The sequence below is a fragment of the Armigeres subalbatus genome, chromosome 1 (genome assembly GCF_024139115.2).
Source record: "Armigeres subalbatus isolate Guangzhou_Male chromosome 1, GZ_Asu_2, whole genome shotgun sequence".
NCBI classification, from domain to species: Eukaryota; Metazoa; Arthropoda; class Insecta; order Diptera; family Culicidae; genus Armigeres; species Armigeres subalbatus.
This window is the reverse complement of record NC_085139.1, coordinates 267,880,767-267,898,058: the sequence shown is the minus strand read 5'-3', so window position 1 is coordinate 267,898,058 and position 17,292 is coordinate 267,880,767.

Here is a 17,292-nt window from a genome sequence, read left to right as displayed (position 1 = left end):
CAAGAGGCTCGGAAGCCTCATTTCAAGAGGCTCGGAAGCCTCCCTTCAAGAGGCTCGGAAGCCTCCCTTCAAGAGGCTCGGAAGCCTCCCTTCAAGAGGCTCGGAAGCCTCCTTTTAAGAAGTTTGGAAGCCTCTTTTCAAGAGGTTCGGAAACCTCTTTTCAATTGGCTCGGATCTTCAAAGTCTTGTAGGAAGCTTGATGTATAAACATAATTTGAATTGGAAAGTTTCACGAAAAACCACAAATTGTAAACTAATGTTTAGATAGAACTATGTGAATAATGGAGATTCACATATCCCGTTAGTTTTCAGGATCGTTTTTCATAAATATTATTAGTTACGCTTATCTTCATTAGGGCGATAGAAATAGGGGGTACCTCAATGAACGCAAAAGTTCGAAGGGGTACCTCCCAAGAAAAAGGTTGAGAATCGCTGCACTAGAGGAGGTGCTTAAAAATATCTGCTTATATCTATCAAATTATTCGTTATTATTATTAATTATGCGGAAATCACACTACTCCAAGAATGGAAGTCCAAATTGTGCACAACAAACCCTCGAAAACTCATCTACTGAGCTTGTGTTTTAAAATCATGAAGTTTAAATTGTCGCAAGATTGATTTCGGAGCCAATTTGAAATTGTACACTCCACTTCCCTGAGGAACCAGTTTTCCGGGAATAATTCTGGACATGGCCATTGTGTAAAAAAAAAACTAATCCAAATTCGTCTATTTCCATGAGGGAGCCAGGACATTGATCTTGTCTTTCAAAATCATGAAGTTTGATATGTCGCCAGATCGAATTTTACACCAGTCGAAAAGTGTTCGCTACCCTTGGGAACCGGTGTGTCGTAACATCTGGATCCATTTACTGGTGACCCAATTGTACCAAAACAGTATTCTGATACTCGTTGATAATGATTGAGAACGTTTGCATTAAAATTATGGGCCCTTCACTCATTTATCAATGGTTTTAAAAAAGTAGAAGGTTGTGTTAGAGGCACAACCGCAAAATCGACATAAAATTACATATAAGAATGCAGCGACTCAGAACAGTAATTATAGGTTTCTTGCCTTTTATTATTTTTCGCATTTGATTTTTAACATTTAATAATTCACGCGCCAGATGACTAATAGCCGAAATGTAGGCAACTAGCTGTGTATAATAAGTTTTCAACAATGCCTGGCGAAATTAAATTTTTGGATAGTTTAGCGCCTTCATTCAATTGTTATTTTGTGCAAAATCTTAAAGAGATTGTCGATTGATTGATACAAAAATCATCAAAATCGGTTGAAAGATTGCTGAGTAATTAACCCATACTTCCTGGCCACTTTTTACCCTTTTTTACTGACCACCAAGATTACCCCTGTTTAGTAGGTGCTGGGATCAAAGATGATATTCGATTGAAAATTTACTCAACTGTTAGCAATTTTCATACTTATTTGAATATGGCATTATTCTGTTCCACCCAAGCAATTATGAGTTGCACTTTGAAGAAAATTCGTCTCAGCTTAAACTTCTCTCATGTAAAATATTATGGTAAAAACCAATTTGTTTTCCACAATACGCCAATCCAATCACAAGCAGCAACAAAGCTTATGATTTGTACTTTGAAAAATATTTGTCTCGGCCCAACCTTCTCTCGTGTGAAATTATGATTCTGATAAGAACCCATTTGTTTTCAGTAATGCACCTTCCCAATCTCAAGCAGCGACAAAACCGAAACAGAATCTAGAGAAAATTTCATTTCATTGCTACTGACTCCAATGTCAGCCACTCGATAAGTTACCGCTAAAACGCGATAGACACCATCCATGCGAATCAATTTTCGCAGCATCCCCCTCTGAAGAGCGCTTGCGCTGCTGCCGACTATTTTGCACTTTGAAGATGTAAAAGAAGAAGCAGAAGAAGAAGCAGAAGAAGAGGCCCTAGTTATGTATGAAAGCACTGACATCGAACGAACGAAAGGCGGAGCAAGCAAACCGATGCCAATGGTACGGCTCCCAAACGGGCGGCGTCGGACTCCATGCAAACGTATTCTGACCAGCCAAAGTCTGGTTTTCTCAACAGAATCAGCAGGACAATTGCATCGCAGCGCCGAACCAGACATCACCGACGGAGGAAGGGCTGCGGAAAAGACAACAGCGATGATGGTTGCTACGGGCGGCGGCAGCAAGGCTCAGATAAACATTATCAAAGGCGTCTCATCGAAGGACTCGAGCATTACAAACAGCCTCGTAAACGACATCTTCGCGCGCATCGAGCTGGCTAAGCCAACCGTCTCGGAGGGTTCCAAAGTCGTCACCATAGTAAGTCAGCTCCTAATGAATGAACGAGGACGTAGCTCCACTTATTATTTATATATTCAACGAAGTGGCCTATGCGGTATATAAGAGTCTTCTCCAGTCGGCTCGGTCCATGGCTACACGTCGCCAACCACGCAGTCTACGGAGGGTCCGCAAGTCATCTTCCAGCTGATCGATCCAGCTGGCCCGCTGCGCACCTCGCCTTCTTGTGCCCGTCGGATCGTTGTCGAGAACCATTTTCACCGGGTTACTGTCCGACATTCTGGCTACGTGCCCGGCCCACCGCAGTCGTCCGATTTTCGCGGTGTGAACGATGGATGGTTCTCCCAGCAGCTCATGCAACTCATGGTTCATTCGCCTCCTCCACGTACCGTCCGCCATCTGCACCCCACCATAGATGGTACGCAGCACTTTCCTTTCGAAAACTCCAAGTGCGTGTTGGTCTTCCACGAGCATCGTCCAGGTCTCTTAGCTCGTAGCTCGTAGCTCCATTTAAAACGGCCCTTTTCAGGGCCACAGTCCCACTCAAAAAGGAAAGAAGTTTTCGTACCGCGCACGCCGGAAATCAAAATTTTGAAATGAATTCCCACTTCACTGCTACTGATGCCACTGTCAGCCAATTTATGATTTCCAGCTGGAACACGATAGACGTCATACATTCTTATGCATTGTTTTTCAACGTCTCCCTGCAAGCGAGCGCATGGGCTGCTACCGACAAAGAATTTCACCCATCACCAAGTGATTATGATTTGCATTTTTTCAAATTTTTGTCTCGGCTCAACCTTCTCTCGTGTAAAATGATGATTTTGTTTCCAATGACGCGCCTTTCCAATAATAAACAGCAAGAATACCGAAATCAGAATTTTGGGAAAATCTCATTTGACTGCTAACACAACTCAATGATGTGAGACGTCATCATTGCAAATAAATTTGCAGCGTTTACTTCCCGCGCTTTTACTGCTACCTATTCCAACTTTATACCGTCGCAAAGCAGTTATGATTTGCACATTGAAGAAAATATTTTGACTCAACCTTCTTCTGCGTATAATGGTAGATTTGACAAGAATCGATTTTGATCCACAATGCGCCTTTCTAATCATTCATAGCAAACAAACGATAGATCGTGCCTTGCGTAAAAATTTCACTTCACTGCTGCTGTTGTCGGACAGTCATTCGATAATTTTCTGCTAAGTAGCCACTATTAAGAAAACATTTTCAGTGGCGCCATGGGTCAATTTGTAGATTGTTGCTTTTGGCGATGACCTCTCGATGATCAGCTTTCTACTGAGACTGCTGCTACGTACGTCATCGTTGTGTCCGCTCTCCGAGAAAACTTAATTGAACTGAGGATTGGAGTCGAGCCCATAAGTTGCACGATTTTGATGTCTGTGATTGCGATGCACATACGCGATTGGTTGGTTTACCGATTTTTCAGTGCCTAGTGAAATTAATTTTTTCAATAGTTTAGCACCTTGAATGCATGTTTTTGATAGTTTAGCAAAATTTTCGATCGTCGTTCGTCGATCGATTAACACCAAAATCTTTAAAATCGGTTGAAAGACGCCTAAATTCTTAGCCCATACTTCCTGAAAACTTTTTGCGACGGTCTCAGATTTCTTCTTCTTCTTCTTGTTATTGGCATTACATACAGCCGCCTCGCAGCTTAGTGTTCATTAAGCACTTCCACAGTTATTAACTGCGAGGTTTCTAAGCCAGGTTACCATTTTTGCATTCGTATATCATGAGGCTAACACGATGATACTTTTATGCCCAGGGAAGTCGAGATAATTTCCAATCCGAAAATTGTCTAGACCGGCACCGGGAATCGAACTCAGCCACCCTCAGCATGGTCTTGCTTTGTAGCTGCGCGTCTTACCGCACGGCTAAGGAGGGCCTCTTAAGATTTGAATCTGCAGAATAAACCCCCTATCTTCCCGAAGGACGTAATCCTACGTCAAAAAATAACTCGTTTTTTACCAGACTTGACCCAGGACTAGCCCTCGTCTCGAGTGGTTGGTCCCGTTTGTGTTACGTGCTTTCATCCGGTGCGTACTGTGGTGTTTGCAGTACAGTATTAACCAAGATTATTTGACGTAAACAAGAAGGGGCTTAGCCCTCCCTAAAAAAAACTTTGCCCCCCTAGGATTTAAAAAGTTAGTTAGTAGTAATATCAATTTTCATAACATAAACAACATAAAGTAAATCAATTAATTAAAAAGTTCAAAGACAAAAGAGTTATCTTCCATTTTCATCCAATCATAATGAAATGAACTTGTTTCTCATTTCTGAGAAAGATTTTTGTGTGACAGTGGAATTGCACTTGGTGTTGATGGTGATGTGAACAACAACGAAGAGCTACCAAAATATAAATCAAAGCAATCGTGGTACACCGGGTTCTGCCGTTTAAAAAAAAATCCCATACATTTTTTTTTGCAAAGTTGATTCATTTTGCATGATTCGTCGAGAAATTCTCAAACTTTTTTTACACGGATTTTCAAATTTTGAACTGAAAACTTTTTTTTACACGGAACGCATCCCCAGAGTATAAAAAATCGAGTGTACTACGCCAGCAGTCAAAAATATTTGGTCAACCATCACGGACTAGAGTGACAGTTTTCCAGCAAACTTCCACTTGCTTAGAAGCATGATAATCTCCACAACTTCAATCAGCATCCGAAAAGAATTCCCATCAGAATCCGAGTAGAATTCTCATTGCCATATCTAACAAATTTGGGGTTGTATACAAGACACGACCGCTCGACGTAAACTACATAAAACCAAATATAGTACACTGAACCAATTATTCCGCTCTATTGACTTCTCCAAATGAATAAAAGTGTGCGTGTTTCCGCAGTATTCCTCTCAAAGTGTTTGTGATAGTTTTGCTGCAACTGGATTAGAGCACCTCCACGGGAGTCCCCATCTGGAGCCCTATCGCTATTTCCGGGCTTTATATAGGGACCCACTTCTACACCGATGGTATCTAAACGAGGATGTAAAATAAGAACGCAACTTAGATTTAACTGTGAGTTTCCAAATTTAGCGCCCCGTACTGGGGTGCTATTTTGTGAAACGTCACTTTGGTATTGATAATATTTTGAGGAAAATCTGTTGTTGTTTTTTTTTGAACGATTATGGCAGAAGTATGTAGGTATTATTAAATAGCAAGGCAAATATTCAATTTAATGGGTAACGTGCCCATCGTGCCCCAGTTTAACTCCACCAGTGTTGGTATGTTTGTTTCGCGAAGAAGTAATCACAATAATGGATTAGATACAATGAGGAGCAATGCGCACCGGCGCCCACCAGGGACCACTATATTCAAAGGTTATTCGTGAAAAATCCGATTGTTTTTCTTTTGCAAATTACTCCAATAGTCTTCCAGGAATACCTCAAAAGCTTTCTTTACTAATTGATAAGTATGTTCTTCCAGGAGTTCCACTGAAAATCTTCCACAAGTTCCTCTTTTTTTCTTTTATTCATTCAGGATTTTCCTTGGATATTCATCTAGGAATCCCTGGGAGATTTTGCCGGAAGTTCCCCCAGCAATCTTTGAGTTCCTTCTTTCTTTGCAGCAGTTCTCTCAAGAAAGCTGTTGTATCTTTCTGTTGAATTACTTCCAGCTTCCCTCAGAATTGTTTTAGTTTTTTCCCTTTCTCGTATACTAAGTATTATTTAATTGGGTTGCCTTACGATTTATACCATGGTTTCACACGAAAACTTTTCAAGTTTTCCCAGGAGAATTTTTCTCCGGATTTTCTTACAAAAATTACTTCGGAAGACACTTCAGAATAAATTTGTGGAAGCCTTCCTTCGAGTGTTCTTGCAGGAGGATTGTTTTCGATTGCAAGAAAAAATCCTCGAGAAAAAATTATGGCATGAAGAAGTTTTAGAAGGAATAACTATATTGTTGGTAAAGTTCATTGAAATATATTTTAGTTCTACGTTGGGCCTCGAGGCTGGATCCAGTTAGCCTCACGAGCAATGGCGTAGGATGGCCAATTTCGAGTTCTCATCTCGATCTGGTCAAGGATGTTTTCGTATGGGAAACATTCTCGACTCCCTAGGCGTAGTGTATCCAATATTGTACTTGCCCTTCAAAATACATTCTCATGCAATGGCGGGCGTAGAAAAGCTTTCAATTATTGACTGAGGAAATGCTAATAGAATACTAAGTTGAAAAGCAGGCCAAGTTTCAGTTGAAATGTAGAGTCAATGAAGAAGAAGGCAACTTTTAGCAACGCCCGGTGAAAACTCAATATGTTTATGAAGTCGCTATACCTAAAATAGAAACCACCGGTGGGAAGATGGGGCGCTATCCTAAAATAGCACTCAAGAAGGGGCGCTATAATAAGAATAGCGATGAGGACTCCCGTGGAGGTGCTCTTACTACCCACTTCTATTTTACACATCCCACATAGTTACATTAGTGTTGATGATTCTGGCTTTGGAGAAATCAACTTTCCCACCTACACTACTACCCAGCTTTAGCAGCATCTCCCACTCTGTGAGTGAGTAGGGACCCCACTGTCTAGCAGCTGGGCCACCCCATACATACACCTCAGTTCAACGATTGATAATACCCTAAAAGTAGGCAATTACCAAGGATTGGGACGCGCTGCATAAAGGATGCATGATGCATGAAAGAACTGAAATTTTCAATAGTTTAGCGTTGATACCTAAAAGTTTCAATAGTTCTGGCAAATTGGTGAAAAGTTTATGAATCGATTGATATATAAATCTTTAAAATCCATTGAAAGATAAAGGACCTATTAATGTTACAAATCGTGACGGTCCCCAATTTTCAAATTTTCATTTTACACCCTGTATCCGAGTCTTCCCCTTAGACGTAGTTTACGTCAAAAGTGTGACATAGGGGGGAGGGGGGTTTGAAAATGCCTAATTTTTGCGTTACGTAATTAAAGGATCTTCCCTTAAGGTGACTCGGGGAGGCACTACACACCGTGTTATTTTTCCTATCTTTTGTCTCTTTCTAACATTGTCACCTCGTAATTTTGGAGTGGCGTATTTCGGTTTTCAGTTGTTTGATGTAACTGTAAATGTATCAGCATGTAGATTGCGAGTAAGCACGCGCCGGTGATACTTTTTAAAAATCATATTTGTTGTAGAAAAAAAATTAAGCATTAATGATAATCAATAGTATCAATAGAATTGGCAAATTGCTGAAGGGTTTCCGAATCGATTGATAAGCAAATGTCGAAAATAAGATAAAGACGCTATTAGCGTTTGAAATCTATCCTAATTTTTGTGACAGTCTCGAATTTGGAAATTTCCGTTTTAAATCCTGTATCTGAGTCTTCCCCTTAGTCGAAGTTTACGTCAAAAAATCTGTAGCAAACATCAATACTGACGCCATACAATTTTTTTCAGTCATAATGCAAATCAATGTTTGCATGGTCTCCTTCCGATACTTGCTTGGGATTCAACTACCGACGTTAGCGTTGCGCTTTGAATAAAGTTCATCTCGGAACCGATTTCTTTTTCAATCAACAGGAAAAATACAAAATTAGTCTCGCGGGAAAATTTCATGTTGTGCCGACAACATCCAAATCGTTGCAAACGCCACATTTGTGACTAAATTGCTGTAGCAATCTTCCGATGACAGCCTATGCTCGGCACTAATGCTATGATTCCGCTACCGATGCCAAACAATTATGCTTTGTTCTATGAAAAAAGTTCGTCTAATATCAACATTCTCAATCACTAAAATCATACAACTCCGAATTACGCTAGAAAATTTCACCGAAGAATTTTCCAGTTCCTAACGGTTGCACTTTAGGAAAATTATTTCAACTTAACCTTCCTCCCAAATATAATGATGGTCCTGAAAAGAACCGATTAATTGCCACTTATGTACCTTATCAGCAGCCACTGAGCTGCGCAACAGCCATCCGATGATTCGACTCAACGAACGCCGTCGATTGCCAGATCCGCCGAAGATGGGACACGGATGTAAATGATGTGCTGCTGCTTCCACGACTGCCACCACCACCGACCGAAAAAATTTCATCCGCACCACCACCGCTGAGACAGCCGTTGTCACTGGGACCGCTTCTAGACGCCCTGGTCCGCTCGTCGTGACATCCAGAATGAAAATGACGCGCGCACGCGAAACACGGGGCTTTTTATACACAGGGAAAATGAAGTAGTGGATCAAAAGGCCCGTACCTTACTGCAATCTGATGTCCGTGTTGGGGATTTATGAACGGAATTGAATTTTTCACCCGGTTTGGAAAGAAACAACATTTTCAATAGTTTAACGTTGATAATCAATAGTATCAATAGAATTGACAAATTGCTGGAGAGTTTCTGAATCGATTGATAAGAAAATGTCAAAAATCCATCGAAAGATAAAGACGCTATTAGCGTTTGAAATCTATCCTAATTTCGTGACGGTCTCGAATTTGGAAATTTCGGTTTTACACCCTGTATCTGAGTCTTCCCCTTAGACGTAGTTTACGTCAAAAAATGCCTTTCAGAATCATCGAAGTATTGTAAACGGAATCCAGAAAAAAATCACACTGGATTCCTTTCGGTATCTTCGAGGGACCGTTGGAAATCTATTGGGGATAGCTTTCATAATCCATGGAGAATTTGCTTCAGAATCTCTCGTTAACTTGTTTCCCAACCGTTCGGAGATTTGCTTCTGAATTCCTTGACGATTTGCTTCAGAATACTTCGATGATGTGCTTCAGAATCCATTGAGTATTTAAGCAATTTCTCCGAAAAACAATTCCCCGAATGTCGACTTCTCTCTCCTTTTTGTATGCGATATCCAGTTAGCCAAGCAAGCAAAGGCGTAGGATTGTCAATCCGGAGGGTTACGAAATCGATTGCCGGTTCAGCTTAGGATGGTTTAGGGTATGGAGCATTTTTGGGTGCTTGAGCATTAGTGTATCCATTGTACTGTCACTTTCTTTACTTTATTCCATTTTTCTTTACTTTATTCCATCGTCCCTAACCCCTAATCCCAAGGCGTCAAGCGACCCGTGCCGAGGGGATGCATGGCCCGGGGGATAAAATAATGAGCTAGGCCTTTAACGGAGCCTGTGGGGTACCTGGGCACCCTCCACAGTAATTGTCTCTTACCGCGTCATGCTGGGCTCTGGCGTGGTGGACCTCTTTTCCCGAGCAACTCGTGGGACCAAAATAGAAAACCAAATCAATTCTTCAATTAGTGGTAGTAGTGCAGGCGACATCCCCTTCGCAAGAGGTGGGTTGTTCAGGTCTTCTCCTAGGAGGCCAAATGCAATAGTCGGCAGATCGGTGCGCAGCTCCAGCGCGGGTCACTTAACCTTATCCCCGGCTACGCCGGTAGAGGTTATGGACGGCCCATGGCTTGTGGGGCAATGAACCGCAAACGCGATGGGCTTTCGGCCTTCGACGTGGCGACGGAACAGCTGGACGCCATCATCGACTTTGCGTCATCGAAGCATAATATCAGTAAGGACCTCAAGAGGACCCAAGTAGCACAGATTGTCAGAATTGAATTACGGTGGTCGATATGCGACAAAATTATATGTGGAATTTTAATAACTGTTACTGTATTTGTAACACTAGTGCAACCTAAAAAGCGCAAAAAATTGAGTTACTATGTAACTAACTATACGGTCTCACATTAAGTTGCACTGTAATCCATCCGTAACATTTCCATGTAACAGTAACTGAAACATTCTGGTCTTGATTGCCACTTTGTAACTATTTACTGACTTCTACTTGTCAACATTTTATTTGTTAATTAATTGCATATTATTTGGCAACTCGGCCGTACGAAAACAATTTTTTTGTTAACTATCTTGGCTGTGCATATGCACAGCATATGTTTCGAAATGGACAAATTGATATGAAATTTGCGAAAAAGAATCCACGTGTCTTGGAGGGACTCGAACCCTCAACCTCCTACCTCCTAGTAGGAGGTTGAGGGTTCGAGTCCCTCCAAGACACGTGGATTCTTTTTCGCAAATTTCATATCAATTTGTCCATTTCGAAACATATGCTGTGCATATGCACAGCCAAGATATTTAACATTTTATTTGTTGTCATGAAACTTTGTTATGTATTTAATACAAAAATAAAACAAATCTGGTCACAATGTCACTTAACTTGAATGTCATTAATCAGAAAGTTGAAGACATGAATCTAAAATAGCAAATGGTAAATGTTTATATGCAAAGTGATATTTTTATGTTATATTAGCAGAGATTAATGTGCGGAATGGAATTTTTGGTGAAACCCATCATTTTAGCTACACAGTAAAAATTCTGAAAATTACACGCCATGGAAATATTAATTTATAATTAATTTATATTATATTCAAAATTGCGTACAAGAAAAAGTTGGATGTGAAATTATAGACTATTGAACCCAAATATATCAAGCTCTATCTGGTAAAAGGGCGAATGTCACAAGAGAGGATTCTCTTCGTCGACTTCCCCTCTTTTAAATAAAAGTGACGAGCAGTGGATTTCTTCTCGGTTTATCACCTCAGAATGCAAGTTTTCATTGTTTTCTTTCATTCTGAGGGGAAAAACCGCAACGAAATCATCTGCTTGTCACTTTAATTTAAAAGAGGGGAAGTCGGCGAAGAGAATTCTCTCTTGTGACATTCGCCCTTATTCCAGATAGAGCTTGATATATTTGGGTTCAATAGTCTATAATTTCACATCCAACTTTTTCTTGTACGCAATTTTGAATACAAGCGCCATAGTAACGACGACCTGTAATTTTAAAAAGTGATGGAAAAATGAGTCGAATTGAACGGAGCCTTTTTGTTACATCATATATGCTGTAACATTTTTATACTGTGTAGCTAAAAACCTCGCGCCCTCGGATAAACCAACTTTTAGGTTTTATCATTTATAGTAACATGAATATAATTCTGTTCTTAAATAAGTATCAATAACAGTAAAGAAAACAAAATCTCTATTATTATATCTCTAAATCTCGAATTTAAAATTAAAAGTAGATTCATAGAGACAGCCGTTTTCTTATTTATTATATTAATCATTTACCAAAAATATATTATATATTATACAGGCATATTTCCGAGCATATTTCATCAAACGACCGCATACATGGTGGTTCAAAAGATTTGATAACTTATGTAATTTTTCAATGTACTGATGTTTGGATTTGGATAATGCTTCTGCCTTAAGTAAAAGGTCGTGAATGGTTCAATCATTTCTTGCTTATTTGCATCTCTAATTTTTTTTACTTTTCATACTGTCAATTCCAAAACATGACCCTTATGAAAGACCATAGATTTATCAACATCTTTCTAAAGCAGGTGTTTAAATAACACTTCATAATTAGAAAATTCCTGAGTTTTAAATGACATAATTTTAGCATCACTTATGCACACCTTTGGGTTTCGTATTCCTTTATAAATAAGAAAGGAAATTTATTTTTTGCTGGTAATTTCATAGGAAGATTGATACAAAAATTCTGACAGATAAGTATTTTCTCACATTTAATAAAACAAGAGTTTTGGTCGATAAGTAGCATCTAATCATTAATGCACTGTTGTTGTTCTTGTTTTTAAAAGTTATGGAAAAAAACAGCTATGTGGAAAAAAAAACTATAAGAAAAAACTTCGAATAATTGTATCTAAATACAAATTTCCGAGATTAGATGCCTTTGACATTTTTCAAAAATCGACTTTTCTCGGAAAGGCACTAGGTAGTTGATAGAAGTAACTGTAACTGCTATTGACTTAACACTCAAGTACGTTCGATCTATCTTATTTTATACAAATGGCTGTTAAGACAAATCACAGTTTTGTCAAATTGCTGTGCACTAAACAATATTAAACTTAAAGATAATTTTTAGTACTATAAACGATAATACCAAAATTCGTTTTTTAAGTGCACATAAAACTTTTCAGTATATGTACAACGATTTCCGATATGGACACAATCATTTCACATGCAGTTTTGATCATATAAATGGGGCTATAAAAATCTATTACATACGGGTTACAAGTAACCTATCATTTTAATCATAAACAAGTTAAATTGCAACTAGTACGCCTGTGAAGATTAGTTACTAGTTACAATTTTTTTTGCAACATTGATGTGACTCACCTCAACATTGAATTTAGTTACATTGTAATTTGCTTCCATAGCAATTGATTTTTCAGGGTAACTCGATTCGTTTGACGTTTGGCAACTTTTGGAATAATTCGCATTGTGTTTTAATTATTGAATTGAATTGAATTCCAAATTAGTGTATATACAAAAAAGTGTGCATGTGCAGTATGTGTGTATCAAAATTATAATTCGGCACCAGACATCAATGGTGTTAGAAATTCAAATCAGGATGGAGGCTCCCTCACTCTATATCATGATATTATTGTGGTGTTTTTGTTACTTGGCATCTACTATTCGGATAGTCTTTCGGTAACTAATTAAAAACTTTATTGTGACTTGAGTGCTTATGACAGTTCAATGTTATGGTTACAATTCAATGACCCTGTAACTGCTTAAAAACTGATAACACATTTTGTTTCAAGATGACTGAAAAATGACCCAAATGCAATCAATCGTGATTTGGAATGTTTCAAGCACCCTAAATCCAACCATTATGTAACCATTCATTTATTTTTTATATTTAAGAGTTGTTACATGTGCTACTTGAGGAGCTTGCTGAAACTTCGAAAGTCGATGTTGGACGCCAAGCTGGAGAGGGCGGTTGGGACGGCCAAGTGTAAACCCGTGAAATCCGTGGAGTCGAGGTCTACTCAGACTGAGGCACAAGGATTCGCGGGCACGTCGGGGGTGACTGTTCCAACGGAGCAGACACAAAAAACGGATACAGTCTCCAGGGGATGGACTCTCTGGGGGCCGCTCCAAAACGCGGAGGGTTACTACCCCGAACAAGGGTAGTGGGGCTGGGAAGCTGAACCCCGGCCAAAAAACGGATACAGTCTCCAGGGGATGGACTCTCTGGGGGCCGCTCCAAAACGCGGAGGGTTACTACCCCGAACAAGGGTAGTGGGGCTGGGAAGCTGAACCCCGGCCAGGTACCTCCACAACCAAAAGCGGGTCGGGGATGTAGTCCTGCCTCCCTCGTTTGCTATTGGAAGTGGTCCCTAAACCCGCACTTCCTGGATGTCCAACCCAGAATGTCTGTTGAGCAGATTCCTCCTCCATTGCTTAGGAAGAAAAAAAACATATACACACACATACATACGCATAATATAACACTATATGTCTCCGGCGCTCCTATCAAATGTTCGTTTTTGCAGTGATCATATAGCCTTTCGGTACAACTTTGGAGTACGAGAAAGGCAAAAAGTTAGCTAAGGTTTACAAAAAGTTAGCTAAGGTAAAACGTTGGTGTTCGAATTACTGCATCATGTTGATGGCTGAGGGGCTTTCGAGTCCGTACGATAGCGACTAAAATGATTTCTTAACTCTTGTAGCCTTGAAAATGGCTAGTTATTTCGGGTTTGTAGGATGGGATGTTGCCCAACAAACAACGACAAGCTACAATTAAGCATCAAAGTTGAATTGGGGAGGGGTTATTTGGCCGAAAGCCGTTTGGCCGAATATACCATTTGAACGAACAGACCATTATGCCGGATGGGTCATTTGGCCGAAAGGATCATTTGACCGAATGGGTCATTTGGCCGATAGGGTCATTTAGCCGAAAGGGTCATTTGGGCGGAAGGGTTATTTGGGCGGAAGGGTCATTTGGCCGAAAGGGTTATTAGGCCGAAAGGGTCATTCGGCCGAAAGGGTCATTTGGCCGAAAGGGTCATTTGTCCTAAGGGTTGTTCGGCCAAAAGAGTCATTTGGCCGAATAGGACATTTGGCCGAATAGGTCATTTAGCCGAACAGGTCATTTGACCGAATAGTTCATTTGAAAAATGAAAAATTAGGAATGAGAAGAGAGTCGACCCACTTCGCACTACTCACTTTGAGACGTCTCACTACTCACTTTGCACTTCTCACTTTTTACAGCGAGAAGTGTTAAATGACTAGTAAGACGTGTCGTAGGAGTAAGACGTAAGTGAGACGTCTCACTTCTTACTCCTCATTTATCACTTCTCGCTGTTAAAAGCCGTCTCGCTACTCACTTCGCGCCTCTCACATTTTACATTGAGAAAAGAAAAATGAAGAGTGAGAAGTGAGACGTCTCACTCTTCAATTCTCATTTCTCACTGTAAAAAGTGAGTAGTGCGAAGTGGGTAGTGAGACGTCTCTCTACTCATTTCACGCTTCTCACTTTTTACAAACTAATTTCTCACTTTTCAAATGAATGACCTTTTAGGCTAAATGACCCTTTCGGCCGGATGGCCCTTTCGGCCTAATGGTGTGTTCGGCCAAATGGCTTTCAGCTGAATAGGTTTCGGCCAAATGACCCATTTCAGCACATTGGGAAAGTTTAACAACATGCTAAACTAATGGTTTTTAAAAGGTGATCGAATTGAGTTTGAATAGTAAATTAACGAGCAAGCATTGGACTTTCTTCTTAACTTATGTCCTTCTTAACCATTGGATTTCATATTGATTCACTATATATGAAAATATCAGTACTTTGGTCAAAATTTGAGGCTTACATTATTCATGTACGATGAACCCCATTGACTTTTTAAATTCGACCATGTCCATTTCATTAGCACTCTATTGATGATTTTCAAATTTTGAGGAAAAACAATTTATAAATACCATTTTTCACGATAAACTATTTTACGGCATTGATTTCAACTCTTAACGAACATCCTGACGGTCATCTGTGACATTTATAAAGATTGTGTTGAATGTATACCTGGAAAGAGAAGAATAGAAAAACGTATTTAATTATTTATACATATTTATGTGTTCGATGGAGCGATTTTTGGTCACTGTAAATGAAACGTAGACTATGAAATTGATCGCCTTCAACAAAGCGTCACATTATGAGTGCATTTGATTATGTTCCCATCATCTATCTTATTCTTTATATATATATATATATATATATATATATATATATATATATATATATATATATATATATATAAAACTCAATGTTTGTATGTTTGTATGTATGTTTGTATGTATGTTCCAGCATAACTTCTGAACCCATTGACCGATTTCAACCAAATTTGGAACACACATACTTTATCTTAAGGAGACGACGATAGGGGGGTTAGGGATGCTCTTTGGAAAAGGGGGAGGGTGTGGGGGGAGGGGTATTGCTTAGTTATCGATCAACTCAGTGTAACTTCTGAACCCCTTGATCGATTTCATCCAAATTTGGAACACACATTCTTTATCTTAAGGAGACGACAATGGAGGGGGGCTAAGCATGCTCTTTGGAAAAGGGGGAGGGTGTGGGGGGAGGGGTATTGCTCAGTTATTGATCAACTCAGTGTACCTTTTGAACCCCTTGGCCGATTTCTACAAAATTTGGAACACACATTCTTTGTCTTAAGGAGACGACGATAGGGGGGTTGGGGATGCTCTTTGGAAAAGGGGGAGGGTGTGAGGGGAGGGGTATTGCTCAGTTATTGATCAACTCAGTGTACCTTATGAACCCCTTGGCCGATTTCAACCAAATTTGGAACACACATTCTTTATATTAAGGAGACGACAATGGAGGTGGGCTAAGCATGTTCTTTGGAAAAGGGGGAGGATGTGCGGGGAGGGGTATTGCTTAGTTATTAATCATCTCAGTGTAGCCTCTGAACCCCTTGGCCGATTTCAACCAAATTTGGAACACACATTCTTTATCTTAAGGAAACGATGATAGAGGGGGTTAGGGATGCTCTTTGGAAAAGGGGGAGGGGTATTGCTAAGTTATTGATTAACTCAGTGTACCTTTTGAACCCCTTGGCCGATTTCAACCAAATTTTGGAACACACATTCTTTATCTTGAGGAGACGATGATAGGGGGATTATGAATGTTTTTTGGAAAAAGGGGAGGGTGTGGGGGGAGGGGTATTGCTCAGTTATTAATCAACTCAGTGTAACTTCTGAACCCATTGGCCGTTTTTAACCAAATTGGAACACTCATTCTTCATATTAAGGAGACGACGATAGCGTGATTAGGGATGCTCTTTGAAAAAGGGAGGGTATGGAGGGAGGGGTATTGTTCAGCAATCGATCAACTAAATGTAAGTCTTGAACCCAATGACCGATTTGAACTAAAGTTGTATCAAATATTGTAAGTCCTAAGGAAACAACTTAAGTGGATGTGGGTAGGTAATTTTAAAAGGGGATGGTGTGAGAGGGGTATTGTTTAGTTATCGATCAATTCAGCATAACTTTTGAACCCATTTACCGATGTCCACTAAATTTGGAACCTATATTCTCTGTTCAAGGAAGACTATATCAGACTGGATAGGAGTGTCATAGCTGAATGAGAGAGATGGTATATTTATTAAACGAACAGTTTAGTATACCTTTTTACCGCATGGGTCAATTCAAACCAATTTTGTAAACACATATTCTCTGCCCAAAACTATTAAATAGAGGCTGGGAGAAACTTTTGGAATGCGGGAGGTTGTTGGGGTTAGGTATTGTTCAGAAAACGTCTTAATTTAAAATCCCTCTTATTTAGTTCATTCGAGGTTCTTTCACATTGTACAATACTCCGAAAACAAATTTCCCGAATTCCTTAAAAATAGCAAATCCTCGACAATAACATTTTCCCGTTAATAACATTTCCCCAAAAATGACTTCAATGAAAATGATATTTCCCAAGAATGATTCTTACCGATACACATATCCCAGAATATGACACTTCCCTGAAAATGACATATCTCTGAATGAAGCAGGCCATTAACATAACAATATTTGGCATAATGTCATTTGACATGAAGGGCATTTGGGATAATTATGAACAGTATCAGAAAAATCTTTCATAGAAAGCATGCATTTACTGGGTATAGAGCAATGATTATTGTTACCCTTCATCGGAATCATGGTTTGCCCAGTGAAAAGCAATAATTCATGTGTTTCCTTCTGGATGGTGGATGTG